Here is a 22143-nt window from a genome sequence, read left to right as displayed (position 1 = left end):
AACTGGCCATCCACCAGGACCCCAGAGGCCATTTTCCAGCTCTGCTATGCAGAATATTATTCCCAGTCTGTCCGGACATTCGGGGCTGCCCCATCACAGGGACAGAATCTGGCACTTCCCCTTGTTGAACTTCCTCTGGTTGAGGATTTGAGGTCAAACCTCTGATTTGAGGTCTCTCTGCGGGGCCTCCGTCTTCCATGAGGCCCTTGATTGCTTGGGAATGTGCAGTGTTCTGTGTTCCATGTGTTACATGAGGCCCCATATTGTCACAATGGCACTGAAATGACTGAATGACTCCATCCTTAATGACTTCGTAAATCAGAAGTTTTTCTTAGATAAAAATCCTAATCAACAAAGGGGTTTGCTTTCTTGGCATGGTAGCAGTCTTTTCTTTTCTTTTAAGACTACAATTAGTTGTAGGAGAGAGAATGTAGATGATACATGGAAACTAATAGAGAGTGTATCATATGCCCATCTTCAAGAAATTAGCTTACAGGCCTCAGAAAACTTGTTTAATAAGAGATTGTTCTGTTAAGAAGAAAGTCAATTATGCATTGTTTAAGCAAATGGGAAGTTCTAAGACACGTCTTAGCTGGTCCTAAAGCATTTAGTTTAGGGGTTAGGGGTCGGATAGATCAGTCAGAGATGCTACGAGGCCTGCTAAGGGAGAAGACCACTCTGTGAAAATGACTGCCCCTCCCAGAAGAAATGGACGCTAGATGGCAGTCTTGCTCCACGAATAAAATCTAAGAGGTGATTTGACCCTAAAATCATAAGAGAATTTTGGACTGCTTGTGAAGGGGAGGGTCTTTCAAGTATCACTTGATACCGAAATTTATACTGATTCTTTGATTCATGCATGGCAGAGTACCCCCATGAATCCCCAGCTGGCATATTAAAGAAATGTTCGATCCAATGGTTTCTGGTCATGGGGTTTAATTCTTTTGTTTTATCCCTTTGATTCTATGAAGTTCCAAAAATATCCCACGGTTTGTTTAATTCCATGAGGTCCCGCACATCCCAATGATGTCCCTTAAGTCCCTGGTTTCTGTAGTTTCCCAGGGAACATTTGCTTCTATGATGCAGGGCAGTGCCACGACGGCCACTTGATTCCGTGAGTTCCCCCAGTCTCCCAGCAGTCCTTTGGTTCCATGAGAGCCTGCAATGTTGCAGTGGGTTGACCTTACCTGGATGCCAGGTGCCCACCAAGCTGCTCTATTGCTGCCCTTCCCAGCCAGACAGAAGAGACAGAATAAGATGGAAAATTATTTCTACCTTGAGATCAGGTACTTTACTAAAGCAAAAGCCAAAGTTTGCGCATGCATAAGTGAAGAGGGAAAAAAAAGATTTTCTCTCTACTTCCTGTCAGCGGCGATACCTGACCACTTCATGGGAAGCAGGGCTTCACCACACAGAGAAGCCGCTCAGAAGGCATGTATTGTAAAAAAATGGATTTTCCCCCTTTCCTGTTCCTTTCCTGAGCTCTTGTAGCTGAGCTGACACCATATATTCTGCAATGTCCCTTTGGTCCATTTGGCTCAACTGACCTGTCTGTATCGCCTCCCATGATCTTGCCCCCGATTCAAGGGACGAAGCTGACAATGTAGATGCTGCACCAGCCCTGCTCAGCAGTTGCCAAAGTACTGGTGTGATTAACCCCTTTGTAGCTCCCAATGCAAAGCACAGCACTGTGACGCCTGCAGTGAGAAAATGAACTCCAGCTCAGACAGACCCAACACATGTGGGATTCTGAAATGTCTCAGGGTTCCTTTGGTTCCACGATGCCCCTCTCAGACCTGGCAGTAGAAAAATAAATCAAAAAATTGAGAAGAAATCATCTTAAAGTCATGTTAAGCCTGTCTTCTACAGTCCAGAATCTATATATGTGTGACTGCAGATACTTGGGATGAGGGTAGATGCTCAGAGGAATTCATGGGTTTGATCTAGGAAACCTGTCCCAAAGTTTTCACTGCCTTTTCCTCCTTGGACATTTCCTGATGCCCGGAGGAAGCTCATGTCCAACAGCAGCTCCATCCCCCACTTCCTCCTCCTGGCTGCAGCTCTTGCACTTCTGCTTCTTCCTGGGCATCTCCCTGGCTGCCCTCCTGGGCAACGGCCTCATCCTCAGCGCCGTAGCCTGCCACCACCACCTGCACACCCCCCAGGGACTTCTTCCTGCTCCACCTCTCCCTCACACACCCGGGCTGCATCTGCACCACTCTCCCCAAAGCCATGGCCAATTCCCTCTGGAACACCACGGGCATGTCCTACTCAGGATGAGCTGCACAGGTGTTTTTTGCTTTTCTTCTTGATCACAGCGGAGCTTGCCCTTCTCACCATCATGCCCTATGACCGCTACGTGGCCATCTGCAAAGTCCTTCACTACAGGACCCTCCTGGGCAGCAGAGCTTGTGCCCACGTGGCAGCAGCTGCCTGGGCCACTGGGAAGCGGGTCTGGCCCTGGGGCTGCAGGAGCTGCCGCCTGAGCTGATGATCTCCTGAGCAGTCCAGACATGCAGTCACTGTCCCTGTCCTCTATTGCCTCCCTTTCTTGCTGCAGGACAGGAAACGACTGTGCTGCTCTGCTGGGCTGGGGCGGGGCAGGGAGATGGGGGGACCAGGGAGGGGCTGGTCTGGGCAGTTCCAGTGACTAGAAAACCCCAATGTTCATCTGAAGTGTAGGAGTGGGCAGGGTGGGAGCATTACAGGGCTGAGGTGGCTCCAGGCTCTGGGAGTGGTAGCAGGAGCCCAGGGAGACACTGCCCCTGCTGCATTGAACTGCCTGTGTGTGTGCGAGGGAAGGACTCGTGTCTCTGAACACCCCCGTGTGTGCATCAGTCCAGCTCAGGGTTGGACACCTCTCAGAGCCCTGACACATTTCTCTGTGGGACTCCAGGAAAAACCCCCACTGTGCCAGGGAGTTACCAGATCCTTTACTGTCACCCTCCTGGTGTCCTGTGTAATGATGAAACTAGAAAAGGTGATCATCATACCCTGGTAATTTTCTAAGAGGAGAAATGTCACTGCTGGAAAGAAGTGTCACTGCTGGAAAGAAGTGTCACTGAAGAGGTGAGAAGAGGGAACATCATTGTTTCCTTCAGCCTGTTCCACAGCAGGTTCCCCTGGAGCCCCAGGGACACCTGTGGGGAACCCAGAGGGGCAGAGAAAGGGTTGCCTTTGGCTCTTGCTGTGCTACTCAGCTGGGCCGGGCTCCTGGCACACAGGGAAATCCTGGCAAGCGGGCAGCACTGCAGAGAGACAGCTCTGCCCAGGAGCAGCTCCTCTGCACAGCCCAGCAGGGCCGAGGGCACTGCCTGTAGGCACGAGAGAAGAGAAGAAAGGCAAAGGGAGGTTAAAGGCAGCAGAAAGATGGGAGATGTTCAGCTGAGACTCAACTTGGGGACACAACTTCACACTCCTCTGCAGAGTGAGTCTACAGGTGCAGGGCAATGTCGCTTGTGTTCCTGGAGGAATCTCCTAAAGCTACCACATCCCACACCTTGCGCATCTGTCAGGACTCTCCCAGTTTCTCTGTTGCACAGGAGGAGGATGTTCTCCAGGGCAGGCCTTCCCTGCAGCACCGTCAGAGGGACAGCGCAGGTGGGCTCCTTCTCCCAGGGATGGCTGCGGGGTGGGAAGGTGGGGGTGCAGCCAGGGATGCCCGGGGTTGTCCCGCAGAGCAGGGTCCCTGTGCTCCAGGGTTCTTTGTGCCAGGGCAGGGACTTTGCTGCCTGCTGGGGTCAGGTCTCATCCTGCCTGGGTAGTTGCCCACCCCTCTGCAGGGAGAAGCTGTCGGTGGGTGGTGAGAACCCCAGCAGGAGCCAGGCAGGTTCTTCCTGCCGTTGGATGAGGTGTGTGTGGTCAGGGCTGTGGGAGGTCAGGGCTGCTCCCAGATCCAGATCACACCAGCACATTTCCAAGAGCACTGTCAAATGGGAAGGACAAAGCACAATTATTAGGAAGGAATGGAGCTTTTCTCAGTCAGTGTTTTCAGTTTCCTGCTCCTGAGGAATCTGGGGGTTGAGAAATGGAAAAGGAGCTCCCATGTTGGACAAGTCACTGAGACTCCTGAGCTGTAACTTGGAATGCACAATGCTTCTGTAAGTAACTTCCTAAAGTGCTTTCGGCCTCTGCTCTGCTTTTGACAGAAGCAGCATCACTTCTGCTGGACCCATCTGTTTTTTCTTTATCTGCCCTTTTCCACCTGCAAAAAGAAAAGTTGCCCAGTCAGTGCGCTGCAAACAGGCAGGTTTCTCTCCGGTCACAGTGAGTGCACAGACATTCGGATGGAGTGGTGACAGGGAAGTCATGAATGGATTTCTGATGTTGAGTCTACTGTTTTGAAATCAGAAAATGTGGTGTTGAAGTCATCGTTAGCCTTTGAGAGGGAAACAGGAGAAAAATCGGATAAATTTGTTGCTAAAAATGAGCTGCTTCAAAATGAGGTTGACCACCTTCAAAGTCTTGTTAAAATTTGGATGATTATGAAACAGTCAACTCACGGATTACCCCCATCAATACTAGACATTGCCCACAGTATAAAGGCATAAAGCCCTCCCAGCCCCTCCAGGAACCCTCAAATCCCATCCCGGTCCCACAGGACACTCCCAACTTCCCCTTAAACCCTCCGAGGCCCCCAGACTGCCTCCCAGACCCACAAAAACCCACAAGATGCCCCCAAACCCCTCCCAGTTACCTCCAGCCCTCCCAGGACCTTTCAAACCCTCTCCTAGTTGCCCCCTTCCCCTTGAGTATGCCCCCAAACTCTCTCCCAGTTCCTTCCCACATCCCCGACGATTCCCCAAAACCCCTCACAGCTGCCCCAATCTCCCCAACCTCCCTCCCAAACCCCCAAACTCCCCCAAACCCCTTCCCAGTTACCTCCACGACCTCCAAGCCCTTCTCAGCCTCCCCATTCCTCCCCAAAGCCCCTCCCAGTTGCCGGCCCGTCCCCCAGGCTCGGGTGAGGAGGTGCCCCAGGCTGACGGGCCCGCCCAGACAGGGGCGGTTCCAGCAGCATGTCAGGAGCCACCCCTGCCCCGAAAGCTTCCGCCCGCCCTGGAGCCACCTCAGCTGCCCCTGCAGGGGAGAAATCCAGGGCGGAGCAGAGCAGGGGGCAGGGCCGGGCTGGGACCTCGATGGATGGACGGGGGCACTGGGAGAGCAGGGGAGAGACCAGGATGGGCTGAGGGGGCACTGGGAGAGCAGGGGAGAGACTGGGATGGGTCGAGGGGGCACTGGGAGAGACACTGGGATGGGCTGAGGGGGTGCTGGGAGAGAGGGGAGACACTGGGATGGGCTGAGGGGGCACTGGGAGAGAGAGGGGAAAGTTTTTTGCCCCTTTCCTGGGCACTTGAACACCCTCTGAACCCCCGTTCCCGGCCGTGCCGGCTCTCCTTCCCCCCCAAGCCATGAACAGGTTTTGGGACTCCCTCGTGGGTCGCAGCCAATAGAACGGCTCTGCTGGAATGACGTCATTGCCAAATTCTGCTGGGCCCCTGTCCTTGTGCCGGTGAGTCACCCAATAGAACGTCGAAACTTCCGCGGGGGCTGCCGGGAGCGGGGCAGTGATGGCGGGGGAAGGGAGGATCGGGATTGAACCCGATTGGTCCCGATCGATCCCGGCCCCAGGGTCTCCCCCCGCCGCGCTGTTTTTCACGTGCGGCCCCAACGAGGCCATGGTGGTGTGGGGTGAGTTCAGGGGGTCCAGGGGCTCCTGGTGACCCCTCCGAATCCCCCCCAAGACTCCTGGGGACCCCGCGCCCTTCCCCCTCCTCCCCCAAATCTCCTGTGCATCCCCTTAACCCTTGAAAATCTCCTGGGACTACCTCAGACCCCCAGACTCCCTCCTGGGGACCCCCAAACACTCTTCAGGACTCCGGGGCCCCTCCCGACCCCCTCCTAGAGTCTTTTGGGTGTCACCAACCCTTTACAGCGGATTCCTCCGTCCATTTTTCCACCCCGGACTGCTGGGGGTCCACCCCCCCAAGAAACTACTGGGAACTCCCCAGTGTCCCACCACGAGATTCCTGGGTCCCTCCCTCCCCCCAACCCCCTGTGGGTGCCCCCATCCTTTCTTCCCCTCGAAAATATTCTTGGGGGTCCCCCAATGTCTCCTCCAGCCCCCATCCTGCCAGGGATGGATTTGGGGGGATCTCCTTCCCCTTCCCTCTGGCCCGAAGGCAAATGCCCTCCCTGTCCTTCCTTCGCCCCCAGGCAGAAAAGAGAAGAGAAACAGCCAGTTGGCACCGGGCAGGTGTGGGTGTGTGCAGGCTGTGGTTGAGTGGTTGAGAAGGGAGAGGAGGGGCTGGTGTTTGGGCCAAGTCCAGCAGGTGATGTCTTTTGTATCTGGCAGTCCTTGGTCAGCTCCAAGACCATCCAGCTGTCCGTGTTCATGACATACCCATCAACCCTTCTCTTCTTGCCAACCCTAAGCTGCTCCTAAGTTCTTTTGCTGTCAGTTCATAAAGAGGTCTTGTCAAGTGTTACTGATTTAGAAACTAAACCCTGACATCTTTGTCTTTGCCAAAGATGTGTGTGAAAGGGCAGTGCTGGTGCAAAGCAGTGTTGAGCTTCACATTGGGTGACTTGGCAGCTTCCTCTGCATCACCCATGCACCCTGGGTTTCTTTGAAAAGTACTTTTTACTCCAAATGTGACACCACATTAGCCTGTAGGACATCCTGTCCCCAAATGGATAACTGTAAATATTAATAATTAAAAAGTGCCCCCCTCCATTATTCAAGAAAAGCTTGTATCTCTGTACTAAAAGCATCCAAGGGTCACGTCCCCCAGTTTTCTATCTGACAAGGGTTTGGAGGGGCTGCTTTGAGCAGGGAACCCTTTGGGGGCCCCTTGCACATGGGTAGGGCTGCACTCTGGGGGTGTGGGGCTTTGGTTCTTTGGTTGCCAGGGGCCACTGTGAGTCACTGAGCCGGGGTGGGGACAATGGGCAGGGCTGGCTGGGACAGGCTGTGGCACCTGTGACATAAAAGGGAAGTGTCCCCGGGGGGCAGCTCTGCAGGGCCCATCAGGGGATGCTGCCCAGTGCAGCCTGTGCTGTGGGGAGCACGCACACAGGGAGAGGCTGGGCCGGACGAGGGCCAGGGCAGCAAGGCCGCCCCAGGGAGTGGGTTCTGCCCCTGCCTGCAGGGCCCAGCCCCTGGCAGGAGCGCCTTGGGCAGGGCCCAGTGCTGCTGCTGGGGCAGGAGGTGAGGCCTTGCCGCCTGCCAACTGCCTGGGCCCCTGTCCTTGCTGCGTCACATCCCCGAGGCTCCATCCCCGCTCCCCCAGCGCCAGCTCCCTCCTTCCCAGCCCCAACCAAGCCCTTCTCTGTGTCCTCCTGCAGACCATGGCTTTCACAACATTCCTTTTGGTGCTTGTGCAAAGCATCATCCAGTCCCTGCAGGCAGTCGGGGAGGGGCTGCACAAGACTCAGTGAGCTTGGAGGTCTTTTCCAAGCTGAAGGACTCTTGGATTCTGTGATTGTGTGCTGGATTCAGCTGGGTCCGTGTTAGCAGCATTAGTTTGCTCCCAAAGTTTCCTCGCTGTCAGCTCTTGTGGCCTAAGGCTTGAGCTCCTTTAACTCCTTGTGCTGAGCTACTGATGGGAAAGGAGAGGCCTCTGCGAGCAGATTCCTGGTGTTCCCTGTAGAACAGTGAGGGAGAAGGTGTAGTCAAGTGGGAAGAGGAGTTTGTGTGTGGCCTCCTATGTGGCCTTGGCGCCTTTGAGGGGCTTGAAGGAGAAAAGAGCTTTGTTAAAGTGAGAAGTGAAATAGTGTGTTGGCTGTTCTCTCTGCAGGGAGAAGCTGTCGGTGGGGGAGGGGTCACAGAGTGGGGGAGAGGCCGTAAAGTGGGGGAGGGGTCACAGAGTGGGAGAGGGGTCACAGAATGGGGGAGGGGTCACAGAGTGGGGGAGGAGCCACAGAGTGGGGGAGGGGCCATAATAAGGGGGAAGGGTCTGAGAGTGGGGGAGGGGCCATAAAGTGGATGAGGGGCCATAGAGTGGGGGAGGGGTCAGAGAGTGGGGGAGGGGCCATGAAGTGGGAGAGGGGTCACAGAGTGGGGTAGGGGCTACAGAATGGGGTAGGGGCCACAAAATGGGGAAGGGGCCATAAAGTGTGGGAGGGGCCACGGGGTGGGGGAGGGGTGACAGCCTGGACTCGGGGGGTCAGGGCAGTGACCTCGGGGAGGGGGAGGGGTCAGGGCATGGGGTAGGGGTCTCACGTGATCCCGGGGCTATCGAGGCCATGGCGGGGCCGAACCTGGTGGGGACACCCAAGTTTTTCCCAAATTTCCCCTCATTTTTCCCAGTTTTTCATCCATTTCTCCCAAATTTCCCACTCTTTCCCCAATTTTCCCCCCATTTCCCCCATTTTTCCCAAATTTCCCCATTTTTCTCAATTTTTCCCCATTTTTTTTCCAAATTCCTTCCATTGTTCCCAAATTTCCCCCATTTTTTCCCATTTTCCCCAAATTTCCCCCCATTTTTCCCAACTTTCCCCAATTTTTCATCCAATTTTACCCAAATTCCCCTTTTTTTTTCTCAATTCCCCCCATTTTCCCCAAATTCCGCCATTTTTTCCCAATTTTTTCCTATATTTCCCCTAATTTTTCCCAATTATCCCTCATTTTTCCTGATTTTTCACCCCTTTTTCCCCAAATTTCTTACTTTTTTCCCAGTTTTCCCTCCATTTCCCCTCAAAATCCCCCATTTCCCCAAATTTCTGACTTTTTCCCCAAAATTTCCCCCATTTTTCCACATTTTCCTGGATTTTCCCCCAGTTTTCCTAAATTTCCCCCCATTTTTCCCCATTTTTATCAATTTTCCCCAAATTTCCCACTTTTTTCTCAAATTTTCCCCCATTTTTCCCAATTTTTCATTCGTGTTCACCAAATTTCCCACTTTTTTCCCCAATTTTTCCCCATTTTCCCCAAAATTCCTGGTTTTTTCCCCCCATTTTTCCCCACTGGGGAAATTTGGGAAATTTGGAAAACTGGGGACCCAAAAATCCAAGAAAATGTGGGGAAATGGGGGAAAAATGTGGGGGAAATCTGGAGAAAAATCTGTGAAAATGTGGGAAAAATGGGGGGAAAATCAGGAAAATGGTGAAAAATCTGGGAAAATGTGGGCAAATGGGGAAATTGTGGAAAATTCTGGGGAAAATGTGAGAAAAATCCGGGGAACTGGGGAAAAATGGGGGAAAATGTGGGAAATTCTGGGGAAAATGGGGGAAAATATGGGAAAATATGGAAAAATGAGGAAAAAAAGGGGGAAAATGGGGAAAAATGTGTGAAAATCTGGGAAAATGTGGGAAAAATGGGGGGGAAATCTGGGAAAATAGGGAAATCGAGAAAAACTCCGGGAAAATGGGGAAAAAATTGGGAAAAAACTGGGAAAATGGGGAAAAAATTGGGAAAACCCTGGGAAATTCTGGGGAAAATGGGAGAAAATCTGGGGAAAATGTGAAAAAAATGGGGGGGAAAGGGGAAAAAATGGGAAAAATCTGGGAAAATAGGGAAAAAATGGGGGGAAAATGGGGAATATTCTGGGAAAATCTGGAAATCTGGGGAAAAAAATCTGAGAAAAATGGGGAAAAATCTGGGAAAAATGGGGGAAAATGAGGAAAAATCTGGGAAAATGTGGAAAAAATGTGGGAAAAATCATGGAAAATGGGGGGAAATTGGGAAAAAATCCGGGGAAATGTGGGAAAAAAAGGGGGGAAATCTGGGAAAATGGGGGAAATAATTGGGAAAAAATCTGGGAAAAAATGGGAAAAATGAGGAAAAATCTGGGGAAATAGGGAGAAAATCTGGGAAAATGTGGGAAAAAATTTGGGAAAATGTGGGAAAATGGGGAAAAATCCGAGAAAATGGGGGTGAAATGGGGAAAAATCTGGGGAAAATGGGGAAAATGGGGAAAAATCTGGGAAAATGTGAAAAAATTGGGAAAAACTGTGGGAAAATGGGGGAAATGAGGAGAAATCCGTGAAAATGGAGGAAAATGAGGAAAAAATGTGTGAAAATGGGAAAAAATGGGAAAAAAATCCGAAAAATGGGGAAAATCGGGAAAAATCAAGAAAAATGGGGGAAAATCTGGGAAAATGTGGGAAAATCTGAAGAAAATCTGGAGAAAAATCTGAGAAAATGTGGGAAAAATGGGAAAAAATGTGGGAAAAATCTGGGAAAATGTGGGAAATTCTGGGAAAAGTGGAGGACAAATCTGGGAAAAATCCGGGAAAATGGGGAAAAAATAGGGAAAAATCTGGGAAAATCTGGGAGAAATCTGGGAAAATGGGGACAAACTGGGGGGGAAATGCTGGAAAATCTGGGGAAAATGGGGGGAAATGGAGAAAAATGGGAAAAAAATCCCAGAAAATGGGGAAAAATGGGGAAAGATTTAAAAAAATGGGAAAAAATCTGGGGAAAATCTGGGGAAAATGGGGAAAAATCTGGGAAAATCTGGGAAAAATGAGGAAAAATCTGGGAAAATGTGGAAAAAATGGGAGAAAATCCAGGAAATGGGGAAAAATGGGGAAAGATAAAAAAAATTTTGGAGAAATGGGGAAAATATGGGAAATTCTGGGAAAAATCCAGGAAAATGGGGGAAGAAATCTGGGCAAATCTGGGAAAAATGTGATAAAAAATCGGGGAAAATGTGGAAAAAATGGGAAAAAAAATCTGGGAAAATCTGGAGAAAAATGTGTGAAAATCTGGGAAAATGTGGGAAAAATGTAGAAAAAAATGGGGAAAAATCTGGGAAAATGGGGGAAAAATGGGAAAAAATCTGGGAAAATGTAGGAAAATTGGGAAAAATCTAGAAAATGGGGGGGAAATGGGGAAAAATTCAGGAAAATGTGGAAAAATGGGGGAAAATCTGGGTAAAATGGGGAAAATGGGGGGAAATGTGGAAAAATGGGGAAAAATGTGGAAAAACTGGGTTAAACTGGGAGGAACTGGGAGAAACTGGGCCAGAGGGAAAGGGATGTTGCCATGGAAATGTGAGCCAGCCCCTCCCCCACCCGGCCCAGGGCCCACGGGGGGGGGAACTGGGTTAAACTGGGACATACTGGGAGGCACTGGGGGGGACACTGGGAGTTACTGGGAGCTACTGGAAGCTACTCGGGGGGTCACTGGGGTTACTGGGATGGACACTGGGGTTACTGGGAGCTACTGGGGGGGTCACTGGGGTTACTGGGAGTTACTGGGAGCTACTGGGGGGCTTACTGGGAGTTACTGGGAGCTACTGGGGTGGACACTGGGGTTACTGGGAGTTACTGGGATGGACACTAGGATTACTGGGAGTTACTGGGAGCTACTGGGATAGACACTGGGGTTACTGGGAGCTACTAGGAGCTACTGGGGGGGTCACTGGGGTTACTGGGGGGGTCACTGGAAATACCGGAGGCATTACTGGGGTTACTGGGAGCTACTGGGAGCCACTGGGAGCGGTCCATCCCCCTCCCTCCCCAAGGTCACCCCAAGGACACGGAGGGGGAGAGGGGGGGAAGCCCTGCCCCCTCCCAGTCCCTCCTAGTCCCTCCCAGTTCCCTCCCAGTCCCTCCCAGTACCTGAACTGGTCACACTGGGAGCGGCTCCAGGTCCCCCCTCCAGTTTGGGCCCCCGGGGCTATTTTTGGGACCCGGTGACATCACTGGGGGGGAGGGGCCTCGAGGGGGCGGCCCCTCCCCTCTCCCTTCCCAGTACAGACCAGTAAGGGACCAGTAACGGCCCCAGTGGGGGGGGGAGGGGAAGGAGGGAACACTGAGGGTGGGGATGGAGCAGGATGGTCCTTGAGCGTGGGGGAAGGGCAGGACCGGCCCTGAGGGTGGGGGAAGGGCAGGAGGTTCCCTGAGGGTGGGGGAGGGGCAGGAGGGACCCCGAGGTGGGGGGAAGGGCAGGAGGGTCCTGAGGGTTGGGGAGGGGCAGGGAGGGACCCCGAAAGTGAAGGAGGGACCCTGAGGGTCCCTGAGGGTGGGGGAAGGGTAGGAAGTTCCCCGAGGGTGGGGGAGGGGCAGGAGAGTCTCTGAGGTTGGGGGAGGGGTCCTGAGGGCCCCTGAAGGTGGGGGAGAGGCAGGGAGGGCTCCTGAGAGTGGGGGAGGGGTAGCAGGTTCACTGGGGGGAGGGGAAGGAAGAAACCCTGAGGGTGGGGGAGGGACAGGAGAGACCCTGAGGGTTGGGGAGGTGCAGGAAGGGGGGGAGGGGCTTTGCGGGGGCCCTTAAAGGTGGGGGGAGGGGCTGAAAGTGGGTCCATCATTGGGAGGGGACACGCCCACCCAAAACCCAGTAAGTCCCAGTTGAGCTCCCAGTTCAGGGAGGGGGAGAGGATGCAAAAGACACGCCCACTTGCAGAGGCTATGGCCACCTTGGGATGGGACACGCCCACCAGGGAGAGACCACGCCCACCTAAAGAAGGGACACGCCCACCCGCAAACCACTAAGTCCCAGCTGAGTTCTGCCTTAACTGGTCCTTACTGGTCCCACCACCCCATTCCGCGTTCCAGTGACCCGTACTGGTCCATACTGGTTTATACTGGTCTATCCTGGTTTATACTGGTCTGTACTGGTCTGACCTTGACGGAGATGATGAAGCGCCCCCAACCCCCTTAACTGGTCCTTACTGATCCCACCACCCCATTCCCTGTTTCAGTGACCCGTACTGGTTTATATCGGTTTATACTGCTCTACCCTGGTTTATACTGGTCTATACTGGTCCATACTGGTTTGTACCGGTCTGTACTGGTCTGACCTTGATGGAGATGCTGAAGTGCCCCCAACTCCCTTAACTGGTCCTTACTGGTCCCACCACCCTGCTCGCTGTTCTAGTGATCTGTACTGGTCCATACTGGTCCATACTGGTCCGTACTGGTTTTTTACTGGTCTATACTGGTCTATACTGGTCTATACTGGTCTATACTGGTCTACACTGGTCTATACTGGTCTATAATGGTCTGACCTTGATGGAGATGCTGAAGTGCCCCCAACCCCCTTAACTGGTCCTTACTGGTCCCACCGCCCTGCTCCCCATTCCATTGACCCATACTGGGTCATGGTGGCAAGAACCCCAGCAGGAGCCAGGTGGGGTCTTCCTGCCATTGGATGAGTGCTCTGGGAGGTCAGGGCTGCTCACAGATCCAGATCACACCAGCACATTTCCAAGAGCACTGTCAAATGGGAAGGGCAAAGCACAATTATTAGGAAGGAATGGAGCTTTTCTCAGTCAGTGTTTCCAGTTTCCTACTCCTGAGGAATCTGGGGGTTGAGAAATGGAAAAGAAACTCTCATGTTGGACAAGTCACTGAGACTCCTGAGCTGTAACTTGGAATGCACAAGTGCTTCTGTAAGCAACTTCCTAAAGTGCTTTTGGTCTCTGTTCTGCTTTTGACAGAAGCAGCATCACTTCTGCTGGACCCATCTGTTTTTTCTTTATCTGCCCTTTTCCACCTGCCTGAGGTTTCTCTCAGGTCAAAGTGAGTACACAGACATTCGGATGGAGTGGTGACAGGGAAGTCACGAATGGATTTCTGATGTTGAATCTACTGTTTTGAAATCAGAAAATGTGGTGCTGAAGTCATCGTTAGCCTTTGAGAGGGAAACAGGAGAAAAATCGGATAAACTTGTTGCTAAAAATGAACTGCTTCAAACTGAGGTTGACCACCTTCAAAGTCTTGTTGCGCCAGAGTGCAGAGAGAAAACTGTTGCTAAAAAAACAGGCTCCTGGTTTGGTCAGGCAACTTCATAAACCAGTGTCTTACCCTGGCATTGAGACTTGGGAAACCACAGAGAACCCTGATTCTAAGTCTCAGGAGAGAAAGAAACAAGGAGAATTTGAAGTTCAACTGATGTTTCTAGAGTCTCCCAGCTTTCCTCACATTAATGAAAATAGACTGAGTGATCCCTGTGATAATGAACAAAGGGAAGATTATTCTTTACCTCCCTCAATTTCCTTTGTGCCTGATACTGAATCCACTAAAAAACCTTGGACTCAAAAAGAGAACCCGACCCAGAAAACAACTCAATTCATTCTGATTCAAGTGGTTAAAGAGCAGAAGCATTATGGCGATAAACCTGGACAAATTAAAAGCCAACCAGTGAAATCCTATCAATATATCACATACCTTGGGATTCCACTTTGTTCTCATCAACAGTTAATACAATTTCCAATGGATATGGGGACAAAATGTTCGCAGCAAAATGCCAAAGATGGGATTAAAACCCAGACGAAAAAGAATTAAAATCACTGGAGAAAAAGAAGAAACCAGTCTTCAACTAAGAGCTTCACCCTGTTACTGTTTTGTTGATATTACCCTTTTGCTTTTTATTCTAATAATCATATTGTATGTTAAAATTTGGATGATTATGAAACAGTCAGCTCATTGATTACCCCCATCAATACTAGACGATGCCCGCAGTATACACCCGTCCCAGCCCCTCCAGGAGCCCTCAAATCCCATCCTGGTCCCACAGGACACTCCCAACTTCCCCTCAAACACTCCGAGGCCCCCAGATTGACTCCCAGATCCAGAAAACTCTTGCTACCTGCCCATGGAGTGCCCAGTGTGGCCCACCAACTGCACCACAAAGCCAAAGCTTCCAGGCTTTCTTTCCTGGGAATTAGGGCTGTTCTTTCCTATTTTCAGCCATGCCTCCCAACTGATAGCCCAACTCCCAAACTGCTCGCATGCCTGTTGATACAGAATTGTTAAAATAAACCTTGCCAGTATATGTTTTCAGACACCGATTATTTAGTGTCGTTTCACTTTAATCCACCCCAAGGGAATTATTAATAAAAACCTGAGTTACCCCCTCTCCCCTTTTCCTGGGGCGGGTTGTAACACCAATCAGCACTGACTCCGCCCAGTAGGCATAGCAAAGGAAGTTTCCTTTTGGTTTAGGGTTAGGATTAGGGTTAGGGTTTAGGGTTAGGGTTAGGGTTAGGGTTAGGGTTAGGTTTTGAGTTAGGGTTAGGGTTAGAAAGGGTTAGGGTTAGGGTTAGGAAATTTAGGGTTAGAGTTAGAGTTAGCAAAAGTTAGGGTTAGGGTTAGGGTTAGGGTTAGCAAAAGACAGGGTTACTGTTAGGGTTAGGGTTAGGGTTAGGGGTATGGGTAAGGGTTAGGGTTAGGAAGAATTTGTCTCAGTGCGCGATCTAACAATCGCGGTTTTAGCCCATTCTGGACACGCAGCGGTGCCCAATAAGCCCCTCTCAGGCTATAAGCCCGATTCATTGCCCACCGCTGTCAGAATCTTGTGCTTTTTCTCTTGGGTCTCTGCTTTTGCTGTTGCTGTTCAGTTGCGTGTCTGGCAGAATGCCCACCTATGTACTCTACTTCTATAGAGCACTGTCCCCTAACCCCAACATTAAAAGAGAGACTGGAAGCTATGCGCAAACCCTGTTCCCTAACCCTAACCAAGAGACTGCAAGCTATGCGCAAACCTTTTTCCCTAACCCTAACCTTAAAAGTGAGAATGCAAGCTATGCGCAAACCCTTTTCCCTAACCCTAACCCTAAAAACGAGACTGCAAGTTATGCGCAAACCCTCTTCCCTAACCCTAACCTTAAAAAAGAGACTGCAAACTATGCGCAAACCCTGTTACCTAACCCTAACCTTAAAAAAGAGACTGCAAGCTATAGGCAAACCCTTTTCTCTGAACCTAACCTTAAAAAAGAGACTGCAAGCTATGCGCAAACCCGATTCCCTGACCCGAATCCTAAAAAAGTGAATGCAAGCTATGTGCAAACCCTGTTCCCTAACCTTAACCTTAAAAAAGAGACTGCAAGCTATGCACAAAACCAGTTCCCTAACCCTAACTTTAAAAAAGAGACTGCAAACTACTAGGGTTAGGGTTAGGGTTAGGGTAAGGGTTAGGGTTGGGGTTAGGGTTTAGGGTTAGGGTTAGGGTTGGGGTAAGGATTAGGGGTTAGGGTTGGGGTTAGGGTTAGGGTTAGTCAGAATCTGTCTCAATGTGCGATCTAACTATCGCGGGTTTACCCCATTCCAGGAACGCAGTGGTGCCCAGTAAACCCCTCTCGGGCTATAAACCCGATTCAGTGCCCACCGCTGTCAGAATCTTTTGCTTTTTCTCTTGGGTCTCTGCTTTTGCTGTTGCTGTTCTGTTGCGTGTCTGGCAGAATACCCACCTCCGTCCGGTATGTACTCTGCTTCTATAGAGCACTGGCCCCGCCCACTGGGTGGAGTCAAGAGGTGGAGTCCATGTTGATTGTTCTGCGTCACTGGCTCCGCCTACTGGGCGGAGTCAGTGCTGATTGGTGTTACAACCCGCCCCAGGAAAAGGGGAGAGGGGGTAACTCAGGTTTTTATTAATAATTCCCTTGGGGTGGATTAAAGTGAAACGACACTAAATAATCGGTGTCTGAAAACATATACTGGCAAGGCTTATTTTAACAATTCTGTATCAACAAGCATGCGAGCAGTTTGAGTGCTGTCATACCACAATGTGACACAGAGATAACCTTTGGGGGGGGAAAGAAAATGCATAGGGGAGAGAAAGGCAGGATAAGAGCAAGGGAGAGTAAGAGAAAGAAAAGCTGAGAGTGGACAGATGTATATAGTCACCGCCCACAGGGTCCAGCAATGCTTCCATGTCTGTCAGTTGAAGTGGTGGCCTTGATCTGCCGGGGGTGAAGGAGGGAAGTCCCCATACTCCAAGAAGTTATGAGTTATAGCCATGATTAGTGTCACGGACCATGCCTCGAGCCTCCAACATCTTGAGGGTTGCAGTCTCTCTTCTAAGGTTAGGGAACAGGCTTTGGGCATAGCTTGCAGTTACTGTGTGGACCAATTGTCAGAGACTGAAATGGTTAATGATTTATGCATTCTAGGAGACTTTTCAGGCTTTTGACTTGCATGATACCTCTGATGAGCAGTCGGGCCCCTCCCTCCCTCCAGTGCTGACAGTGTGAAGCCCTGAAAAGGCAAGAGCTGAGCTTACAGGCTTTTGACTGTTGATATATCTGATGAGGAATCAGGCCCCTCCCTCCCTCTGCTATGAGATGTTAGGGTTAGGGTTAGGGTTAAGGTTAGCAAGGGTTAGGGTTTAGGTTGTAGGGTTTACGGTTTGGGGTTTAAGGTAACGTTAAACCATCATTTTCGGGGTATGGGCCCGATTGCTTAATTAGCTGACCTTACTAGAAAATAATATAGAGGGAGTGTAGAGGATTTTGATTCCTTTAGTGTAGGTTCGATTCCTACTTTTCTAAAATTAGGAAATGAGAGGATTGGTATACCTCTATGTTTACTTTATCATAGTAACCCTTTTGGATTCAGGCACATTTCCTTGAGTGTCTTAGGTAGGGGGGTAGGCCTGCATAGGAGATAGGAAGGCTGGTATGCCATAGGCATATGTTAGGGGTAAGAAGTTTTTTCAAAGCAAATGTATGAGTTGATCATATCGGAATGGAGGGTAAGAGGCGCGGATTCATAAGAATCCTGCGGAAAGGAGGAGGGTTTTTGTAGCTAAAGTAGGGGGAATGAGTTCTTGAGGGAGATTAAGTGAGCTGGGGTTTAGGAATAGAATGGTTGTGAGTGCATTTATTAGTATAATATTAGCATATTCGGCAAGAAAAACCAAGGCGAATGGCCCTGCAGCATATTCTACGTTGAACCCTGAGACTAGTTCAGATTCTCCTTCTGTCAGGTCAAATGGAGCGCGGTTTGTTTCGGCAAGAGTGGAGATATATCATATTATTGCTAAGGGCCAGGAGGAGAAAATGAGGTAGAGAGGTTCTTGAGTTGTAGCTAGGGTATTGAGGGTGTAGTTACCACTAAGGATAATTACGGATAGGAGAATAATGGCCAGGGTAACTTCGTAAGAGATAGTTTGTGCGACTGCTCGGAGGGCGCCGATTAAGGCATATTTTGAGTTAGAGGCTCACCCTGATCATAGAATTGAGTAGACTGCCAAGCTAGATAGAGCTAGAAGGAAGAGTATGCCAAGGTTTAGGTCAGTAAGGGGAAAGGGTAGGGGAAGTGGTGTTCAGATTGTAATTGCTAGGAGAAGGGCTAAGATAGGAGTAGATATAAATAAGTAAGGGGATGAAGTTGATGGACGAATTGGTTCTTTAATGAATAGCTTTACTCCATCTGCTATAGGTTGTAAGAGACCAAATGGTCCTACAATATTAGACCCTTTTCGGGTTTGCATATAACTTAGAATCTTACGTTCAACTAGGGTAAGAAATGCTACGGCGATGAGGATGGAGAGAGCATAGGATATTGATATAATAAAGTAAGTGAGGGTTAAGTGAATTGTCATGTGGTTTGTGTTGGAGCTAGGGAGAGGATTTGAACCTCTGGGTAAAGGGCTTAAGCCTTCTGCATTTGCCAAGCTCTGCCACGCTAGCGGTCCTTTTCTAGGAGGGGGTTATGGTGGAGCTCTTAGTAATTTAGTTGGGTTCATTACTGGGTGCGAAGGCGTGCTTGTGGCATAGGCCTTACTTCTTCGATCCTTTCGTACTAGAAGGAGTTGTAACATAGATAGAAACCGACCTGGATTACTCCGGTCTGAACTCAGATCACGTAGGACGGTTAATCGTTGAACAAACGAACCCTTGGTAGCGGTTGCACCACTAGGATGTCCTGATCCAACATCGAGGTCGTAAACCTCCTTGTCGATGTGGGCTCTTGAAGGAGATTGCGCTGTTATCCCTGGGGTAGCTAGGTTCATTAATCAATTATATTGGGTCTGGTTACTATTAGCACGTTGATGGGTAGTTCTGGGTTAAGATGGATTGTCTGATATTTGGAGGTTAAGTTTGTCTCCAAGGTCGCCCCAACCAAAAAATGCACACCAGCAAAATCCCGGGGGAGTAGGTCCTGTGGGTGAGTATTGTTTATGGGAGTGGTAGCAGATTTCAAAGTTCCACAGGGTCTTCTTGTCTTATGGGGTTATTCCTGCTTTTGCACGGGAAGATCAATTTCACTGATTATCTGTAGGAGACAGCTAAGACCTCGTTAAGCCATTCATACAAGTGCCGATTTATGGGACAATTGATTGCGCTACCTTTGCACGGTTAGGATACCGCGACCGTTGAACGAATTGTCACTGGGCAGGCTTCACCTTTAATACTTGGTTTGCTAAAGGCTATGTTTTTGGTAAACAGTCGGGCCTTGGATTTGCCTAGTTCCTTTTACAGATTTTAATCATCTTTGGGGGCGCTCCATAGGTGGGTTAACAGAGTTTTGGGTATAAGGTCTTGTTAAGGTTAAAAAATATCCTGTGGATTGTTAATAATGTTGTAATGTAAGCTTGCGCCATAGAGGGGATCCCTAGTTACTTATTTTAGCATAAATTCTCTTATTTAATATAAGTTGGCCTATTGGGGAAGAGGGAGTCATGAGGAAGTTTAGATTTTTTTAGGTGAGGAGCTTTGACGCATTCTTTAATGGTGGCTGCTTGAAGGCCCACAATTAAGCCGTAATTAAATTTATCCGCTAGGGGAGAGTGTATTCTTTTTTAAAGGAGCTGTACCTCCTTTAAATAGCCCTTAATTCGCTTCATGTGGGTTGAGTGTAGTCCTGGGAGGTGAATTAAGAGGGAACTAAGATTCATTTCATAGGCAACCAGCTATCACCCAGCTCGATTGGCTTTTCGCCACTACTAACGAGTCTTCCCACTCTTTTGCAACAGAGACGGGTTTGCTCAGTAGATAGCTACTCGTGAGTAGCTCACTTGGGTTTCGGGGAAGCAAGCTTAAATTGGCGTTTTGCTTGGGTAGTTCTCGCTAAATCATGATGCAAAAGGTACAAGGGTTGGTCTTTGCTATTTATTGCTTGGGTTGTCATTACTATTTCATTCTTCCCTTACGGTACATGATCTCTATTGCGTCTTGAGTTTACCTTTCTATCGCCTAGACTAGGTTGAGTGAGAGAATGTTTTGATTTAATGGGTAGTATTAACTTAGTTTCTATGTAATCTGGTAGAAGAGCTAGAGTTAGGCTTCAAGGCGATCTGATATGGAACAGATATCTTTCAGGTGTAAGCTGAATGCTTTAGTTATAGCTACGTCTTGGTAGACTAAGTGCACCTTCCGGTACACTTACCTTGTTACGACCTGCCTCATCTCTAGCTTAGGGGTTTATTATAAATAAAATTAATCCTAGCTTGTGAGGAGGGTGACGGGCGGTATGTACGTGCTTCAGAGCCAGTTTAAAGGAGGCATTATTATCCTGCTTTACTGCTAAATCCGCCTTTTAGGAGTGATTTCACACTCCTTGTCGTGAGGTATTCTATGCTAGAAAATGTAACCCATTTCTACCATCTCATGAGCTATACCTTGACCTGTCTTATTAGTGGGATGTTGCTGTTGTGCCCACTGTTAAACCCTCAGTTTAGGGGTGGGCTGACGACGGCGGTATATAGGCTGATTTGGCAAGGGATGGTTGGGTGTATCGTGGGTTCTCGGTTATAGAACAGGCTCCTCTAGGTGGGTTTGGAGCACCGCCAAGTCCTTAGAGTTTTAAGCGTTTGTGCTCGTAGTTCTCAGGCGGATGCTTAAGTGGTGAAAGCATCGGGATTTAGGGCCAGGCATAGTGGGGTATCTAATCCCAGTTTGTGTCCTGGCTTTCGTGGAGTTTTGTTGATCATGAAGCTAAGATCATTTCTATGGGTGTATTGGATGCATCTTGTGCTTATAACAGCTTGGTTACATTTCAGTCTTAGTTGAAGTGATAATGAAAAACCACTCTTTACGCCGTATAAAGTTAATTTGGGTTTCTTGTGTGACCGCGGTGGCTGGCACAAGATTTACCAACCCTGGTAAGTTGCTTTAACTAAGTCAAGTTTACACTTATTGCTTAATATTAATTACTGCTGAAAACCCATGGGGGTGTGGCTAGGCAAGGCGTTTTGGGCTACAATTGGAGTGGTGTGCCTGATGCCTGCTCCTGCTGTCTTTTTAAGGTGCTGAGGGCATTTTCACTGGGATGCGGATACTTGCATGTATATATTTGGCAAGAACTAACTGTAAGGTTAGGACTAAGTCTTTTTTGTCCTTGGGTATGTGTAATAGCCGTCTTAACATCTTCAGTGTTATGCTTTATTGTAAGCTACAAGGACTAAGGCTGTTATAGGCATAGTGATTATTATTGGGGCTTCTTTTAGTTGTAGTAATAGTTGATATTGATTTAGGATTTGTTTAGTGGTTGGAGAAGTAGTTCTAGTGGATAACAAGAATGTGTTGTTGAGAAGTTAGAAGAGTAGAAAGGGGCAGGATTGTAGTGTTGTGGGCGGGTTTGTTAAGGTTTATGTTCTTGTAGTTGAAATTACAACGATGGTTTTTCAGGCCAAAGGTCTTGGATAGAGGCCAAGCAGGAATTGTTATGACGTACTTTATACTATTTTTAAGTGTTAGTTTTATTTTGGGAGGACTAGCAGTTGCTTCCAATCCTTCTCCATACTATGCAGTAGTGGGGTTAGTGTTGGCGTCTATTGTAGGGTGTGGATGGTTAATGAGTTTGGGGGTGTCTTTTGTATCACTAGTGTTATTTCTGGTATATTTAGGTGGGATGTTAGTGGGTTTTGTGTATTCGGTTTCATTGGCAGCAGATCCATTTCCTGAGACCTGAGGGGACTTGCAGGTTGTTGGGTATGGTGCTGGGTTAGTTTTAGTGTTGGGGGGTGGGGTGTTTATTATAGGGCTATCTGAGTTAGAGTGGTTGGGGATAAACACAGTGGATAGTGGGGGTGTTTTATCTATTCGGTTGGATTTTGAGGGAGCGGCCATGTTTTATTCTTGGGGGGTGGGACAATTTTTAATTGCGGGCTGGGGTCTGTTGCTGACGTTGTTTGTTGTGCTAGAACTTGTACGAGGGTTGTCTCGTGGGGCAATTCGGGCGGTTTAAGGAGATGTGGTTCAGAGAATAGTTTAATGAAAATGCCAGCTTTGGGAGTTGGTGATAAAGGTTTGATTCCTTTTTTTCTGAAGGGTTGGAAAAAAGTTTGGGACCAACTGTTAAAGGTGTATGTGGGTGGAATATTAGTTAGAGTAGTGGGGGCGATTAATTGGGGAGGTAAGAGGGTGAAAGGAAATGATGGGGTAGATTAAAGTGTAAACAAACAAATGAACAAATGAATGATGAAAGGAAATGATGGGGTAGATTAAAGTGTAAACAAACAAATGAACAAAT

The 22143-nt window shown here is 49.1% G+C and overlaps 2 long non-coding RNA genes across 3 annotated transcripts in view; one reads left to right on the top strand and one right to left on the bottom strand.

Annotated features, from left to right (window-relative positions):
- Positions 1-991: 991 nt before the first annotated feature.
- On the bottom strand, positions 992-3137 carry LOC127464588 (uncharacterized). The gene is made up of 3 exons (XR_007901459.1): positions 2994-3137; positions 1733-1796; positions 992-1159 (listed from the first exon to the last, which is right to left on the bottom strand). It is a non-coding gene; the product is annotated as an uncharacterized LOC127464588 (long non-coding RNA).
- An 18090-nt stretch (positions 3138-21227) lies between these two features.
- LOC127464585 (uncharacterized) overlaps positions 21228-22143 on the top strand; it is a 31975-nt gene continuing 31059 nt past the window's right edge. The window contains exon 1 of one of the 2 annotated variants that reach the window (XR_007901456.1): positions 21228-21517. This is a non-coding gene — a long non-coding RNA (uncharacterized LOC127464585). Of the gene's footprint in view, positions 21529-22143 lie in introns of both variants that reach the window. The other variant, XR_007901455.1, reaches the window with a different exon arrangement.

Source organism: Manacus candei, unplaced genomic scaffold, assembly GCF_025592945.1.
Source record: "Manacus candei isolate 608988 ecotype Guabito, Panama unplaced genomic scaffold, ASM2559294v1 h1tg000238l, whole genome shotgun sequence".
NCBI classification, from domain to species: Eukaryota; Metazoa; Chordata; class Aves; order Passeriformes; family Pipridae; genus Manacus; species Manacus candei.
The sequence above is the reverse complement of the archived record's forward strand: the minus strand, read 5'-3'. Positions and strand labels throughout refer to the sequence as shown.